Below are 17,477 nucleotides of genomic sequence, written 5' to 3' on the forward strand. Positions count from 1 at the left end.
CTACATCACTGCGTTTTGCAACAATCCTTCACGCTGTTCTGTTGACTGCAGTAGGGCGATGAAGTCTTTCCGCGGCTTTAAAACGTGAAATTATGTGACGACGCTTTGTCGACTGAATGTTGTACGTAGTGTAGACTGCTACCATGATCATGAAAGCTGAATCGGGAAGGATACGACCTCTTTGCTGTTGTTTCCTTGAAATAACTGAGGAGTAAGACGAAACCCGCTGTTAAGATACCCGAATATGAAGAAGGAATGTTAGCTGCTGCACTTTCATGTGTCACGTGATGGTTATGTTCTTGTGCATTTGAAGGAGGCTTGACCGCGAATGGAATCCATGCCGTGTAAAGGTGTTTCCGTGGAGTGGTATAACGAAATTTGAGTCCGTCATCGATTCGGCTGAGGCAAGTTTGCAGTGGTCAGTGATAGCAGTCTTCTGTTTTGTGGGTGGGACACAGTTCGTGCGGAACGCGGTTGAAAGAAAGTACGTAAGTACCACACAAGTGGAAGGATGAAAGCACCTGGCAAGGGTAGGTTCTCCAACCCAGAGGTTGGGCGGGCGGTAACAACCCCCCAACTTAAACTAACAGAACTAACACGTTTGGGCCTCGGACTTTGGCGGGATCTAATGGAAACTCCTGTAATGAAGAGCCGCGGTGGTACACATTTTACCTAATGTCATTAAGCTTAGCGTTTCGTGAAACCAGGAAATTTATTTAGCAACTGAGTAACTGGTAACGTTTAAAGGAATATCCTGCACTATGGGTTCTATTGTTTTGTGTATTTGATAACACAGAATTTTTTAAACAAAAATATCTCATTACAATAATGTCTCCATCTTCCATAGCTTCTGTTCAGCATATTTCATACACAGTTATTCAGTGGCCTACTGTGTGCTTAGGTAAAGCGCAGTACAGTTATTATAACATAGCTATGAAACCATATTTGACATTGTTCTGCGTTGTCTTATTATATTCTTTAACTAAGCGATAACAAGTAATTAACTGAATGTTTGTGAAAGAGCATTACTTAATTCTTAAGTTTTATATGAAAGTTGGTGGAAAAGTTCAGGATGTTCACTCATCCATGATCTACTGTGTACATATTCTTCCATTGAACGCGGTAAAATATGTGTTTGCATGTAAGCGCTTCGCAGCTTTCGTAATTAAACAAATATGTTATTGTTTTAATTATTACATCCTGCTTTGTTACACTTTTCAATAAAAATATGTTTTGAACACATCATCCGATTTTATTATAATTCTTTAGGGAAATTTATAATAATATAAATTAATTGGTGTAGCTCAGTAAACTGCTAAGGGCTGTCGACGCTCGGGTTCTATCCCTGACGAGGGCAGTATTTGCCACCGCGTTCAGGCCGGCTCTGGGTCCCATTCATCATCCTATCTAATGGGTACTGTGGGTCATATCCCCGGGGATAATAAGGCTAGGATGGTGACCAATCATTTCCACCTACAGTCTAGGTCTAGAATATATGCAGCTGTATTTTTTATGCCCCACCACTCGTCTTCATGGAGCGATGTACATGCCTGTAGGCAATTTTACCGTTAATAATATTAGTAATAATAATAACTTGTGCACGTTTCATCCGCTAGACAGAGAGACTTACATTTTTTCCTTTTGCTAATCCGTGTATGCTAGGTGTAGGCAGTTACTTGTTAAAAGGTTCATGCTACAATGCCATCTGGGGCCATTGTGTTGAATTCAAGAGAGACCCAGCAAAACCTTCTTAAATGTCCTTTTTAATATCACCCCTGAGGTAAAAACAAAGGGCTCCTCATTCCCCAAACCACGTGGAAGCTAGTAGTTTGAAAGGCAGGGTGCAGTTTATGGATAGGAATACACCACATCACAGGGATCAAGATTAATTAGACCCGAGTGAGCAATTTTCTGTACTTCTTTCTCCCCAAGCCACACAACACGTACAAGGGAGATTAACAAAATATGTATTCCAGTGTTAGATGCGTTACTTGTGTAGACCATCACAGTAATCAAAGTATGATGGGAGATTTCTTCTCTTTACAAGGTACACGTAACATTTAAAACAAATTACACCCACAACTAGAAGCTTCTATACCTCTTTTGATGTAGGCCTCTAACATGTTTCCACAGTTATTTAAACTTTTAGTATCATGCGGTATCATGAGGGCCTGTAAATTAGTTCTGCTGTATAAAAGAATGAAGATCTTCAGAGGTCAAAGTTTGCCCCTGTTTTTATTTCTTTATTTTTTGGGAGGGGGTATTTATCAACCCGTTATCAACTACAATGATTACACAAGTCGTGGTTCAATTTAAGATTCTGTCCGGGAATTTGCCTGGCGTGACAGAATAAGACAACGAAAAACCTCAGGATTATATGTCTTTGAAACGAGATTTGAATCCGAGACCTCCCATATATGAAGCAGGAATGTTAATCAGCGTCGACGTTCAAATTATTTCCAAACCCTTTCATAATGAACAGTCTTGACTGTTCTTTTCAGTCAGGTGTCACATTGGTCCTGTTCTCTGCATCGCGATGTAGGTTGGTAGTGAATAAACGAAATCAGTTAATAAATCGCATTAAATAAAAAAACGAGGTGCGAATTGGACGACCGTGGTTCGGTTCGTGAGAGCTGAGGAACTGAGGGAAGACTGCCTCCATACTATTCCCTTCCTTTTCACTACACAGTGACTCTTTCAGCCCATTCAGATGTACATTAGGGGTGTAACTACTGTATTTGATAAGCCGTAATTAAATAACAAATAAATGAACCAAACAAAATTGCAGGATATGTCTTCCCTATAAATGCTTAAATCATACATGAGTTAACATGGCCGTGCAGCTGAGAACTGATTACCGCCATCGTTGTCGTAAAGTTTGTAAATGAGGAGCGGTCCACGCTGGGGTGTTTTTGGCCGTCTGCCGCCAACATTCACGGAGTAGACACACAGACCAAGAATTAATTCTGAAATAATAATTATAGGAACATGTTAAAATGGACCTAAAACAGAGTACGGAACTGGCTTCAAATTTCCTAGGATGTGACCCCTCTTAATCTAAACAATTTTTATACATCGGTAACATATGAAGTCTGTTGTAACCCCTGTCACAACTGCCCTTATGACACATTAAGCAATCGTCATCAAGTGCCTATTTCTTAAATGTGTTTTCGTATACCAAGTTTCGTCATCACGTAGAGAGCGAGTTTTACATGATAAGTAGAACACCCAAAATTATGACGCGCCATTTTTTATCTTACAGCCGATAATTGAATAAAGTTATTCTTGTCTCGTTAATAAAACAGCGCGCTTTGTTGTGTGCGACGGGAACGCCAGTGTTGAATATTAACCTAATATTCAAACTCATTATAAATTGCACCACGCTCTGCGTTTTAGTAGCAGAATTGCAATGTAAAACTGAAAGTTTTCATTTGATGGGAAGCAAGCCTTAGGGGTATGACTGACGAACGTTAATCTGTATTCAAGTGGGTGCATTCTTCTGTACAATGGATTTCTCATATTGGCTGAGGATACGGGAAGGATCCCTGATTCCATAACTCACCACACACACACACACTCTGTTTAGTCACGTCCCGCGCATGTCGCTTTGCGCATCTGCTCGTCAGGTTAAACCGTCTGAGTTTGAGCTCATGTATTATACATATAAAGACCTGTCAGATATTTATTTCGATTATTATTATTATTGGCTGTAATTGGCCTTGTTTGGCTGTTGTCTAGCACATGAATAAATGAATTTTGAATTGCTGTTGTTGTTCAGCTGAAGCTTCTACGCACCGGAACAAATATAGCTCAGAAGAAAACACCGGGACTTGCCAGGCTGTGCTAAAAGCTATTAAAAACAATCAATTTTGGCATTTTGACTTTTAGCCAACTTAGCTAAAAATTCAAAATGTTTTAATATTTAATTTTGTCTTTATTTCTGGACATCGGAGAGGAGATACTTAGTGCAATAACATACAAGCAGGGAATTGAACCTGATGATGGTCGCCTTGGTTCGAAACATGTTGTTCAAGTGAAGAGACAGTGAACAGATTGTTTGAAAAGTGGCGTGAAGGGAGACCAGAATTAGACGGGATTTTCTATTAATGTTTACAATGTTTCACAATTCTGTGCTTCCATGCTTGAAACTATTAGCATTTGCTATTGATGGCAATGAATTGTAAAGAAAAATATATTATGTGCTATTGACTGTGAAATGTTTAAGTCAGAAAGACTTATATGTCCGAAGTCCATTACAGTGAGCTGAACGGGTACGTGACTAAGTCGATCCAGGCCAGAAACAACTAATTTTGAGAACTGCATGTCTCGAATAGCATTGTGTCGTCGGCTCAGGACTTTATCTGTGTGTACTCCTACAGTTTGTTGTAGTCAGCAACTCCGCACAATACCCGGCTTATTCAAGTGATGGGTGATGACCCAAACTGTTTACCTGAAACAGAATTATCTGACTTAATGTTTAAGAACTGCCAGCTGTCATGAAACACATTTTGCATGTCGAATTTCAATGTGTGGTGATTGAGTACGGTCTACATTTCCACAACAGGAAGTTTTCAGGTGAATGCCACTATTTTATTTTAACCTGTGACATTAATTGATTATTACTTAATGGTTTCAGTATTGGAATATTTAAATGCTGAATACTACATATTTATTTTAATAGGAGTTAAATTAAAGATTTTCTACCGTCTGTCTCCATTTTATACCGAATATTTTTAGTTTTAAACAAGATAAATCCATTGTGAGCTTTCTTTTTAACATAAAATTGATGGCTGACTTCTATGAGATATGTCGCGCAGTCTAATAGATATACGCATCTCGGCCATCTTTATTCCCGTCGCCTTGAGGACCTCACATCTTGTACAGAACAGATTTACTTCTGTCTTGAAAAAAGATTGGGTTGATTAGAGTTAATACTAACTTGTCCGACTGATATGAAAATTATTCAAGAAAAGATTGTTACGAAATTTGATAAATACATTTTAATTTTAAAATTGAAGCTACTGAATATGTTTGTTTGAATCCGTTTCTAACAACTATGAAGTTAGAATTATGAATTCAAAGTACAGATTTCAGGAATACTAAGAATTTGACAAACGTTTTTAAACTAAAACCTAGTTTTTAAAATGTCTTAAATGTCCTTTGGAAAAGAGAACACAGCTGTGACACGCGTGAAGTCCCTTCTGCCAGGAAATTTGTTTTGGATTGACAAGGCCGATAGACATAGAACCTAATTACATATGTTTTTGTGCTCAAATTTTAGAACAGCAAAAATTTAAATTAGAAATTAGATCCATTTGTATTTTTGAAGTTAGGAGTGAGCTCAGCGGTTGATCAATAATAAAACTAGGATTCGGATTGTTATTATTACCCTCAGAAATAAGATTTATCCTGTCTCATGAACATATACACAGGAAGAGAGTGTTAATATAATAATAACACTGATAATGTATTTTAACAAATTTCTTTTAAGGAATAATTGTATTTGTCAGCTGGTATTCCCTTTTTAAATAATTACAAAACACTTAATCACATTTATGTAATAATTGTATAGGAATAAATTACATTTGAACATATGTAAACACTAATACTTAAATGGAGCTGTTCATGTATTTGAAGGTAAGAATGAATTACTTCATTTCAGTTGCTGTATTCGGACTGACTAGTGTGTTTTGCAGGCCAAGAATCGCCTGGTTTCGGAACCTAAAAACTTGGTCCTCGATGTCCACTGGAGGGCTGTTGCGAGTAGCAGCCAGTAAAGCTCAAATTGCTACGCTGATCGCCAACATCCGGAACGGATAGGCACTTTAAGAAGAAGAAGAAGTGTGTCTTATTTAGTTTGTAATTCAACACTTGGTCAATTAAATTTCGGAGCGTATTTACGCGTAGGTTTTACAGTTATTTGTATCAAGTCTAGAGTGCATTTTGTTGCTTGTCTGCAACTAGCTTATTTCTGCCGTGATGGTTACACATTTCAAATCCAGCCTCCTACTTCACTATCACTGTTCTGGGGCACAGAGCGCGCTGCAATGTGGTAACGAATAATCAACCCCCCCTCTCAAATTTGAGCTCCCGTTTATTGGCCATATTGATCGACCAATCTCCTCTTCATAAATTATACTTCGTTGACCTGGGAAGGAAAGGAAAATTAAGCAAAAAGGAATTCCATGGGACCCATTTTAGAAGGTGACTACAAAGAACTGCACAGACAAGTGAAGATAATAATATTCAAAAGATTCCCTTCAAGCCTACGTTTTACTTCAAATCTGGCGCATTTATTTTGAGTTTTTTTAAATGGAAGTTCTTCGTTCTTTCATGACTTCTTTGGATGTGGTGTCATTGGCTCATGTGGAGGCTTGTAGACAGGAGGGTGGTTCAAATTTGGTACGGAATTTTAATTATTTCCCGATTTATAGTCGTAAAAATGTATATACGGAAATAATGGAATAATTGGTAGACTTACATTTAGGAAGTACCTTGGGGAAAGTGCCCTATATAAACATGGTAATACGATATATTTATTTAGTGTTCTGTCTGACGACAGGTCCATATGAACAGGATCCTTCCTTCCTTTTCTCGGACTGGGACCTGTTCATATACGTTCTTGGCAGATGATCCAGAAGTGGTTTGCCATTGCCTTCTTCTGTGTGTGAATTGAGTAATTGTTGGGATGCCACGGAGAAACCGGGGAAGCCCCCGGAGGAAAACTCCGTGCTTCCTAGACCACGGCCTTGCCCAACAGAAGTTATAAATTCGGGTACCGCCGGGAATCGAACCCGAGACCCCAGGATTACAACTAACCGCTAGACCACCGTGGCACAATACGATATATTGATACTTTATGATCAAAATTCCAGGTCAAGTATAAACTCCCTACGTACATAGGACAGCATAAAAGAACGAGGACATAGTCTATATTATGCTCGAGTAGGGTTCAAACCCTGTCCGAGGGGTCAAAAACCAATCTGATTTTTCGATAAATACATCTGAGACTAAAAATTTGTCATACAAAGCCACCATAGTATTGTAATCAATGTCGGTTGCAACTAGAACTGATTACAATATTACCTTGGATCCGTTTATATTTCTTGGCACATATTTCAAAGCTTTCTGTTCTTTGAAACCAGATTTTCAGATTTATACAAAATAACTGCATGTTAATTGTAGTGTTTTATAAAGCAGACGAGGCACTATGATAATCATAACTGGATGTTCTTAATCTATTCTTCGCTCTATTTTATAATGAATCCCAAAACTTTAACTGCGATAAAAATGGCTCTCAAAAAGCCATTAGCGAAATACATTTGCATGATGACGTCATTAACCTCATATTATGTCCGTGTTTTTATGCGTTTACATTTCAAGTTTATGGATTGCAGAATTATCAGAATTATATAGAAACATTTATTTCTAAGTAAAAGGAGCGATTTACAGAAACAGATAATTATTAGGTTAGTACATACATCAAAAAGTTTAAAGAGATGCCGGTATGTTGATACTCAGTATTTCGTATGACTCGAAAGATTCTGAATCGAACTGTTTCCATGATTCAAACTGTTTGTTGTTTTCTTCATATCTCAAGACGTGCTTGGACAATAGCTCAATGTTTCTCAGGGTGTTTGCCGTGATGCTTTAAGTTCTCTGTGACATTTCTAATCCAGTTTATTTCAATATTTCACAAAATAAAATCTTTTTCAGTACTGATTTCCTTTTTATTAGCTGGTACTAATGCTGTCTCTGTATTTTTAACATTTCATTACGCCTATGTATCTGTATCGTTCCAAAAGTATTGCAAATCTATTTTTGTTCTGCGAAGTATAATACATAATAATAATAATATATAAATTATAAATATAAGTTGTGACGAAACAAATGACAGTGAATGAATATTATAGTGTGCTATCAGGCTGGCGAAGTTGAAAGTACAGTAATATGTACTGGGACACCGAGACCAACCCAGACACTTTGTTTATTCGATATCCAAATGTTTTCCTGATTTCAAACAATATCTGACCCCCCCCCCCCCCAAATCACGAAACAAGTTGAAAAATTACAATACTTATTCAGCATAAGCCAATTATAACATTGTATAATTGGTAACTTAATTTTGAATATTGGTAGTAAATTTGTTTCTGGATGCTGGTACAGTACAGAATTTGACTTATATCCGATGTTTCTGATGGCGACTTCTTCCCGATAACGAAATTCCTCACGTCAGCCCTGTTTAAAAAGGCAATATGGCCATCTGAAACGCAGACAAGCCAACTTATATTGGTGCCAACATCTAAAACGGGTTCAATATCAATGACGAATCACTAAGAAAGCTTAAAATGAGTTATTAAGCAATTGAATATGTCTCTGTGTAAGTGTAAACAATTCTTTATGTTTCTGTAATTTATATATTTAGAATATTTAACATTGGATAATTGAATACTACAGCACTGTCTTTGTTACTTACGTCTCGTGTGCTTAGTTTAGTATTCAAAGGCATGAGAAAAATGTTCGAGTTTGTTACAGAGGGCTGTTTTGTATTCCGTTGTGTTTACTGTAAGTAATCTTATTTCCACTCTGTAACCTTTGACTTTGCACTTCAGTTATTTTCTTAGTATGAAATACGTCGACGACTGGTGTTTAGAACTTGTTATGTTCTAATCTTGAGTGTATGAAGTAAACTAGTATAAAAGGAATATCCTTAAGGAATTGTAATACCTAAAGAGTACGATGCGAATAAAGCACACTTCAATCGAAGTCTGTAGAAGTGACTCTTGTCGTGCTCATTATGGGGCAGAATATCAGAGCTGTCGCACTTGCTATGGGGTGCGTTGTCTCTGCCTCTCTGTCGCTCTGCGAGGGCTACTGACCTAACTTAACAAGCGACGTTATTCCACACTAAGATTTGATCATTACTTGTATGGAAGGAAAATAACATCTGCGTTGAGTGTTAGAATTCCAGCCTTCTTTTCATTCATTTCTTCTTCCGGTTTTCTCTTGTTCTTTTTCCTCTTCTATTTTTTTATCTACTTTCTTATTTTCTTCTCCTCTTTGCATGAATGCTGTCATGTGGTAGTAGCAGTTAAAATCATCTAATATAAATAAAAAGTAAATTGTTCCTACAGTTTTTTTTTATAAAATTTTAAAATCTTAATCATGAGGACAGTCGAAGATGGCCACGCTCTGCACATGAACACACCATGATCGGTCCGCACTACGACACTATAACCATAACTAACAGCTAAGTGCCCAATACACCAACTCCTGTGTAACTAACAGCCAGTGAATTGTTACTAAATATGGTTTTTGTAAAGAACTTACCTTTATGCTCTCCTAAAACCATGATCTTTTGATTTATATTATACGAATTAACTTATTAACTTTTTTGTGCCACTGATGATGACCTCTTGAGGCCGAAACGCGTTTGGCATTAGTATCGTACATAGTGTAAACAGTTGTTTGTATGCGCATTTTATATTCCAAATACACTACACGGTATGCAAGGTTTTAAGATTTTCGTTCAGTGTCATTTACGAACAAGCAACTCAAAACAAAATTGTTTTCGGCTAATGGACGTGTACGAGGTATATAACGATTTCTAAGAAGGTTGTAAGACGCAGGAAGCACATAATATTACAAAAGTAGAAGAATATCAGTTAAATGCAAAAACAAATAAAAATACAGAAAGTCACTGTTGAATTTTTAACATTTTTGCTTCGTATTTGGAAGGCCCCCATTTCGATTCTTCTCAGATATGGCTACGTTGACTGAAGTCGTTCTAAGGGTTCCTACATTCTTCTAAAAATGCTGGAATAGGCTTCAACAATGCTCTTCCACATATTTTAATTCATTCGCAATCCTTTTGCCATTCGGCAGTTTTTAGAACTATAACCTACACAGTGATCCAAGAATCAATCACTCAATGTCAGAATACCAATAAAAAGAGACTGGGTCGATTCAGAGCGGTATGGTCCTAGTGTCAAAGAAAAGAAAACTATGACGTCTATAGGAACTGAAGATAGTGGACAGGGAAATTATCGCCGAAACTCTTGGTAACGGCCAGAATATCTCTATAGTTAAAGCCCAATTAAATTGAATAAATACAATTATTAATTACGTATTTAATAAATTTTATTATGTCATTACAGTAAAATATTTGTCGATTTTTCGTTTTAATTAACCAACTGATTGTTTCATCTGAAACGGTGTTTCAGTTGGAAAAGTAACAAACAAAACATACCAAGTATATTTTTAGACATTCAACTCCTTTCCGATGTAAGAGGAAGGTATTGGACTGTAAGTATCACTGTATTCACTACCCTGTTGCAACAACTGATTCAGCTACTACTACAATTGGACAACGTGGGATAATTTCGAACGAGATATCAAAGAGCTAATGTTTGTTTCTATGGTAGTAATTTGCTCGTACGCATCTCAGGTAACTGCCTGACACCCCCTCCTAATAAACTGTGCCAGCTGAAACGCGCGCTGCGCCATTGGTCGGTCTGCATAACGAAGCCGTCTGCTGCCACGAGACCTTGCATGCCCGCCAAACTGCTTTGCTGTTGGCTGTGTGAATAGCAGCTCGCAGTACCATTTTGTTTTCAATTCATTTGTAAATTTCTTTTTATAAACAGTGAGTGATGTTGTTGAACACTGAACTTGAACCGTTATGAAATTACAAGGTGTGTGATAAGTGTTATGAAAGCATGGAAATCTTTCATTTCCTCTGTTTTAACCAAACGTGTGCATCTGACAGAACAGTTTTATTGAGCTAATCTAGCGAACAGTGGCCGCTTTATTCGTATCATGAACGTATATATGAACTTTGACGTACGAGTTTCTTATAATGTAAGTATTAGTAGTGATCGTTATTACTTACAAATTACCGTGCTACATTTTCGTGTATTTTAATAGTTTGATACTTTCGTGGACCATAGATGTCAGATGTCAATTTTGTACTCGCGGAAATCTCTTCTAAGATGTACAAGCTAAAATAGAGAATACTAAGAAAGAAGGTACTACAAAAATGTGGACTAGGCCCAAATGGCATACACGCAATTACACTGAATGTTATGACCGTTTACTTATCTAAACAAATTTACTACAGGGATCGGTGGTCAGTTTTCACATCAGAGAAATAATTACAAAAAAATATTTTTTTTTCATTTCCCGGTTGAAGCTAATTTGGAAATTATTCTGTACTGACCGTTCTACTTAACATGGTTATGGGTAACTTTCTACATCATTCCCACTCGCACATTCTACAACCTAATTTGAAATTGTATGGAATTTCCCAGCTGGAACGGTCATTGTGCGTCTTAAAAAATTCCTCATTGAAGTGCCGCTATCTGAAATGGTGATTTAAAATTTATGATAATTTTTGTATAAACATTTAAATGAAAGGACGTTCTCTGATATTGGCGTATTTACCCATTATGAGAATTTCTATTTTTATAACGGTAACCGCACGTGTATTAAAGAATTGAAAACTTTAATTTCAATCACAAAAAAAAAAATATTTTTCTGACAGTGATGAAGATTAAATTTTAATACGTTGTTTCGGCGGTGAGTACGAAGATGACTGTTTTCTGTTCTAGCTCCCTGTTGATGGAGGTAAAAAGGACCTCCGAAACGTTGGTAAACTTTACCAGATTACACGGTACTACAGCCCAGAAGACAGTCATCTTTGTTTATTTAACGACACTGCTAATTGCAATTTAATGATAGGATAACTGAATAATGAGTTGGAAGGGCTTTGGAAGAAACAGATCGTGACCTAATTTAAGGTAGCATATCGGCATTTCCCTGGTAGCGTTACCTGGAAAGTACAAATTTTTAAAATTGTATGATACGTACTAAGAACGTGTTTCAGGTACTGTTTTGTGTCACATCTGTAACTTCGACGCGGATCGTTGTCGTATTTATTAGGCCTAAGATTTAGTTTAAACACGCAATATAGGCTAATTTAAGTCGACTTTAGATGTAGTCGTAGGTAAACATGCTTTAAATAACTGTGTGTATTCTTCAGCTTTCCTGACACACAAAATGTAATTATTGACCTCTCGTGTTGTTTTAAATGTATTTACCTAGCGGAGGAAATTGCCAGTCAGAACATACTTAGTTACTCTGATATTTCTTACCTTTGTTTATGAACTTTATATTTCTTTTTCAGAACTTAGTTTAAGTAGAAAGTTGAAAGTTGGTACACAGATTGTTATTATAGGTATATTTTGAATTGCCTACTTAATTACAGGCAATTTAATGTTTAAAGAATGACGACGAAATTTCGAAGCGATTATATTTTGTAACAAAATATAATGTAATAAATTTTTACTCTTGAAACTTAAATTTACTGTTAGTCAAAATTTATTTCTGAGAAAAATGGACTCTCTTACTTGAAATGTTCTCAGTGAAACGTCTAAATAAGAATTAAACAGAGTAAAAATTCTGTGAAGATTTCTGTCTTCTGGGTTGTTGCGCTGTGTAGTCGGGTCGATGTTAACCAACGTTTCAGAGGTCATACTGCCTCCATCATCAGGTATTTTCTATTGTAGCAATTTGTAATAACTTACGATATTTTATTACTGTCGTACTATACCCCTGTTAGCAAATTAATGTTTTTGCTGTGTAGGTTTCTGGGAATGGAACTAGAGGAGAATTTACTGATCAGTGACCTGTGACCTCCACCTCACTGCTCAGCAAGAATTGAGGTCACATCGCCTTCATGCTTTAAGGTAGGCCTATTGGTTAAACATGTGATGCTGTGTTACTTAAGCCAACCACTTTCCTTTGCAGTATACCTAGTGCACTTACATTCTATGTTTACTTTTATTTACTCAGGAAATACATTTCTTAGAAATATATTTTCAGAATAAAGTGCAGGTTATATGAGGCCAATATTCTACCAAAACTGTAGTTAATATTAAAGACGTACGTAATAAGAATTGTTCAGAAGATTTCATATCCGATAGCCAAAGCAGTTTTAAGAACAATGTCACCAAAGACATTAGTAACTATTCTGTTTGATATTTGATGGTGGTTTTACAATTAACGAAAGGTTTAGAATGGTAGAACAAATGAAACAACTCCGAGGAAAACCCATAAATACGAGGACTAGTCTATTTCTAGTATCCGACATCGAAACACAATATATGTGTGCAGAACTGCACATAATTTATTGAACACACTCTCTTAAGCCTTAATTCGAAATAGCTTGGTAACATTTTAGGCGCGGTTTTCTGCTACGGTGTTTATTAACGGTGTTAGAAGATTTGCAGAATACTTTTGGGGAAATTAAAAAGTTGTATGTTTTAACTGCTAATACGTAATGATTCACGTAATATTGGAGAATATGTGTTAAAGCTATAAATAAATAAGTAATCAACATGTCATTAAGATAACCCCAACCAGGAACAGAAGTTGTTTCATTTTAACGATGATCTAAGAAATTGGTGACCTCGTCGATCCGGGTTCGATACGATGACAGTGTTTTTAGCTTTCCTTATAATACAATGCAAATTATTTAACTCTTTGAAGCCCAAGCTCGTCCATGTACCGCGAAGGAAACTCAAGACTTACCCATTACAAAGAATGCTTTGTTTAACGCTATTAAAGGGAGTAATTCTTGATTATACTGAGAATCATACAAAACCCATCATTACAAAGAGGCAGAGTTGTTTTTCGTTAAAATAGCTGGTATATATGGTTACCATATGGCTTTTAATTGTGAGTAGTATATCTTTATCTGCTTCTACTGTAGGTTTAACGTTGGCATGCACATCTGTTGATTCAGAGCCTTTGAATGTTGTATTTAAACATAGTATTTCAGGAGCTGTAATATATTGCAAGTAATTATTACAACTAATGCATTATCATAGACATGTCTCGATTGTGTTGTTTAGGATTTCCTTAATTTAACTTCTCAATTCGGAAGCTGGCTGTGATTAATGGCGTTCTTGGTTTTCTTTAGTCTTTCTATGCAAATGCTTAGATAGTACGGTAGCGTAAAGTAGGCCTTGGTGGTTTTATCTTGGCCAGTTTATAATTTAACTTTTTATTGCAGTTAGATGCTGATACTTGGGCTGTAGACGGAAAACATGAGCAAACAATACAGTGAAAGATTTGCATTATTATTATACACGTCAGAATAGAAATTATTTGTTTTATAATGGTGCTGCTTTTACATTTATTACGACAACTCTTTTATACACTTGGCATTTTCAGTTACGTACGTAAATTTTGCGTTTAGGAATTGTAAGGATAAGAGCGCAGTTTTCGAAACTCTGCAGTCGGTTATTAATAAAAGCAAACTTTATTTACACAGATAGAAATAAAATAAATTATATTATCTAATATTAGTGAGGGCAAATTAGGAAAGTAAACAAGCAACATAAATCAGCGAAGAATTTAATTTACGTTGTGAAGTGTCAACTTTTCCCCTTGTGGTCTTGAAAGCTTGTATTTGATTTTAACATCCGCATTTGTGGTTTTCGTTTACCACAAACGTGGAGGCACCGTCTGGGTAACTTAAGTTTACGTGAGTCGTCAGTTTTTTGTGTCATTTTATTTTAATTCTAGTTTAGCTGTGTTTCCACCCAGCCTCCTATCCAATGGGTACCGGAGTCCTTTCCCGGGGGTATAGCACGGCCTGGGCGTGATGCTGACCACTCACCCCATCTAGTGCCGAGGTCAAGAATGAGTAGGATCTTTACCTTCTCTCCCCCAAGCGTCTATATGGCGTATAGTGGGACAGCTTTACTTCTTTAGCTGTGTTTAGTGGTTGAGTTCTGGGTGATGAGACAGAATCTGTACTACTAACAGCATTAAATTTGTAAGATTTGAGGTTTTCACAGCTGTGAGTATGAAGATTTCCGTCTTCTGGATTGTTGCGCCATGTAGTCAGGTCGATGTTTACCAACGTTTCAGAGGTCATACTGCCTCCGTCATCAGGGCGATCGCGTGTAGTATTACGTTATTCGTGGAGAACAAATACGTTATTTTTGTTCGTCGGTTATAAATTAATGTTTAGGTAACCAGATTTATGGATTTTTTTTTCCATGCTTGTAACAATATATTTTCGTGTTAAAACTGTATTTCATAATGCATTGCACTGTTTTTGTTTTATTATCATTATCCCGGATTACATGAGTGTGACATATAAGACACGCTGTGAAAGTATTATGTTTAATTCCGCATATAGAAACGTTCTTCTTTGTCGTATGGCAGGTCTTGTTATCTCAAGCATGCTCTTGTTTGCGTTCGGTGTTGTACCTTTTGCTCACTCGGTGACCAAAATGTCACTTGCCCTCAGATTGATGCAAAGCTGTCGTCGTCCACGGATGATTAACTCGGTTCGGGACTTTGATGAACATTGTTCGGCCATCTCCCCTGTTTGATGTTGAACCCTCTCGCTTGTCGGTAAATAAGTAATGTCGAACCCTATATTGCATTGCTGATGGTTTTCAGTGCCATCCCCACACTGACAATCAATATTTACATCAAATGCAGTGAACCAGCTAAACAATTCATAGCATGGATGACTGCCGTGTGGTGACGTGTGAATCTGCTTGCACCGACAGTTTGGTGGACCAGGAATTGTTGTTGTCGGTTTGTTTGGGAGAGTTTGATGCACCCACAAATATTTGTTTTCGGATTTAGACGAAAATTTTGCTACAGTGTATTCAATGCACGTTAGAAGTTAAACGATGGAATTTATTTGTGACTGAAAGAATTGTTTCAATTCACGTCCGGAACAGTGATACTGATCTGAGCTTCAAACAGAAGTATCCAAACATTGGTTGTAAAATTGAATTAAGGTATCAAAATTATCAACCGGTGGAAAATCAATTACATTTTCGTGATATAAATCCGTGTTATGGTATTACCACAAGCATTAAATGTCTAAATTTGCATTTTAATTATAATGCAACAAGTCGTATATACATTTTATTTTAATTAGATATGGTTATACAAAATATTGATTAAATTGTTTATAATTGGTAAAATTACAAAAAAAACATGATTTCTACTTATTGCGTTAGTAAATTGTAAATTAATGAACTAGAAGATTGCATGTAATGAATTACTATAAGTTTCTTCTAGAATCGATTGACTTGTTAGTGTGTTATATTTGTAGATGGGGTGCATTTAAATCGAATGCTTGTAAACCACTGAGACAATGCTTTCGTTCTATAAGTTAACGAATATTGATTTAAAAGAATAAGTAACTTTCGTGCATGTGACTTTCAGTCTTATTAAATGATCTACCCAAAATATTGGGTACTACGTTCAAATAAATATTGCATTTCATTTTAGCGACATGATATTACATCACTGTGTTGTGTCAGACGTTTAGTGAGCGTGTGTTTTGTTTTGTTCGATGTTTTATTTTACCGGACATTTTAGTAGAATATTGAATTACTGACGAGTAAACTAATTAACTGTTCGCATACAAGTCCGAATATGTATAAGGTTTATTATATTTTACACAAAAGGGCATATTCAGATAACCAGTGTAAATTTTCTTTTGTCGTATATTTTACTGTTAACATTAGATGTTTCACATAGGATTTGAGGTTCTCACGGTAGTGAGAACGAAGATAGTTGTCTTCTGAGTTGTAATGCCATGTCGTATGGTAGAAGTTTACCAACGTTTCAGAGGTCCTTTGTGCCTACATCATCAGGGCGATGAGTACAGCCATATCCTTTTTATAAATCTGTTTAGGACTTCTTTGGCGGAAGATCGACCCGTTTTAAGGCCTCTGCATACACAGGACAACGCGAACATAGATTCCTCAACAGGAATTCGATTTTGAGACCCCAGTTTTCGAGCAGTTCAAGACTGTACGCTCATTAATACCTCGGTCACTGTGATCTGCACATTGCTGTTTTATCGCAAAGGAAGTAAAGTATTCCTTGAAGGCATTTTCGAATATAAAGATTTTATATGCGTGGTTTTGAACTTTTGGCCTCTGAAGTCAGAGAATTATTTGACATAAGTGGCTTGTGAGTAAATTAACAGAGAGTTTATTACCCAGTTGTCACGTGTCAGAACGTCGAATGTACGAGCTTAAATAAAATACTACAAATGATTTATTCTGATTTACTCTGTTACACCACAGTATGTTTTGTGAACGTATTCAGAATTAAAATAAAGGGAAATTGTGAATGCGTATCTAATTAGGCTAATTTGTTGTTCGATCCTATCAGTATTCCATATCTGTGTCCAATTGGTCTGGATAGTAGAAGCTGAAGTTAATTATATTATATTTAATTATGTTCGATTATCCGAACAAATCGATAATCACAGATGGTATTTGCAGGATTTCCTGTAACATGTCATAAAAGTCATCGGTCATACATTGTTAATGACCAGAAGATGAATTGGCGTGGTTTGGTAATTTTTTATACTAAACCTGTGAATCTAAAGTGTTAACAAACTGTCAATACAGTTTTTGTAGTTGACA

General features: G+C 36.4%; 1 protein-coding gene across 3 annotated transcripts in view; it reads left to right on the forward strand.

The window, feature by feature from the left end:
- Nucleotides 1-17,477, forward strand: part of LOC110840060 (Calcium-independent receptor for alpha-latrotoxin) — a 450,850-nt gene that overhangs the window by 62,965 nt on the left and 370,408 nt on the right. The window contains exons 1-2 of one of the 3 annotated variants that reach the window (XM_022084785.2): nucleotides 10,540-10,860; nucleotides 12,644-12,746. The gene's annotated coding sequence lies outside the window, so the exon portion shown is untranslated. Of the gene's footprint in view, nucleotides 1-10,539; nucleotides 10,861-12,643; nucleotides 12,747-17,477 lie in introns of those variants that run through there. The other 2 variants (XM_022084786.2, XM_087356023.1) reach the window with 2 other exon arrangements.

Source organism: Zootermopsis nevadensis, unplaced genomic scaffold, assembly GCF_977971745.1.
Source record: "Zootermopsis nevadensis isolate Lab colony 2312 unplaced genomic scaffold, Znev_1.0 Znev_ptg000025l, whole genome shotgun sequence".
In the NCBI taxonomy this organism is placed as follows: domain Eukaryota; kingdom Metazoa; phylum Arthropoda; class Insecta; order Blattodea; family Termopsidae; genus Zootermopsis; species Zootermopsis nevadensis.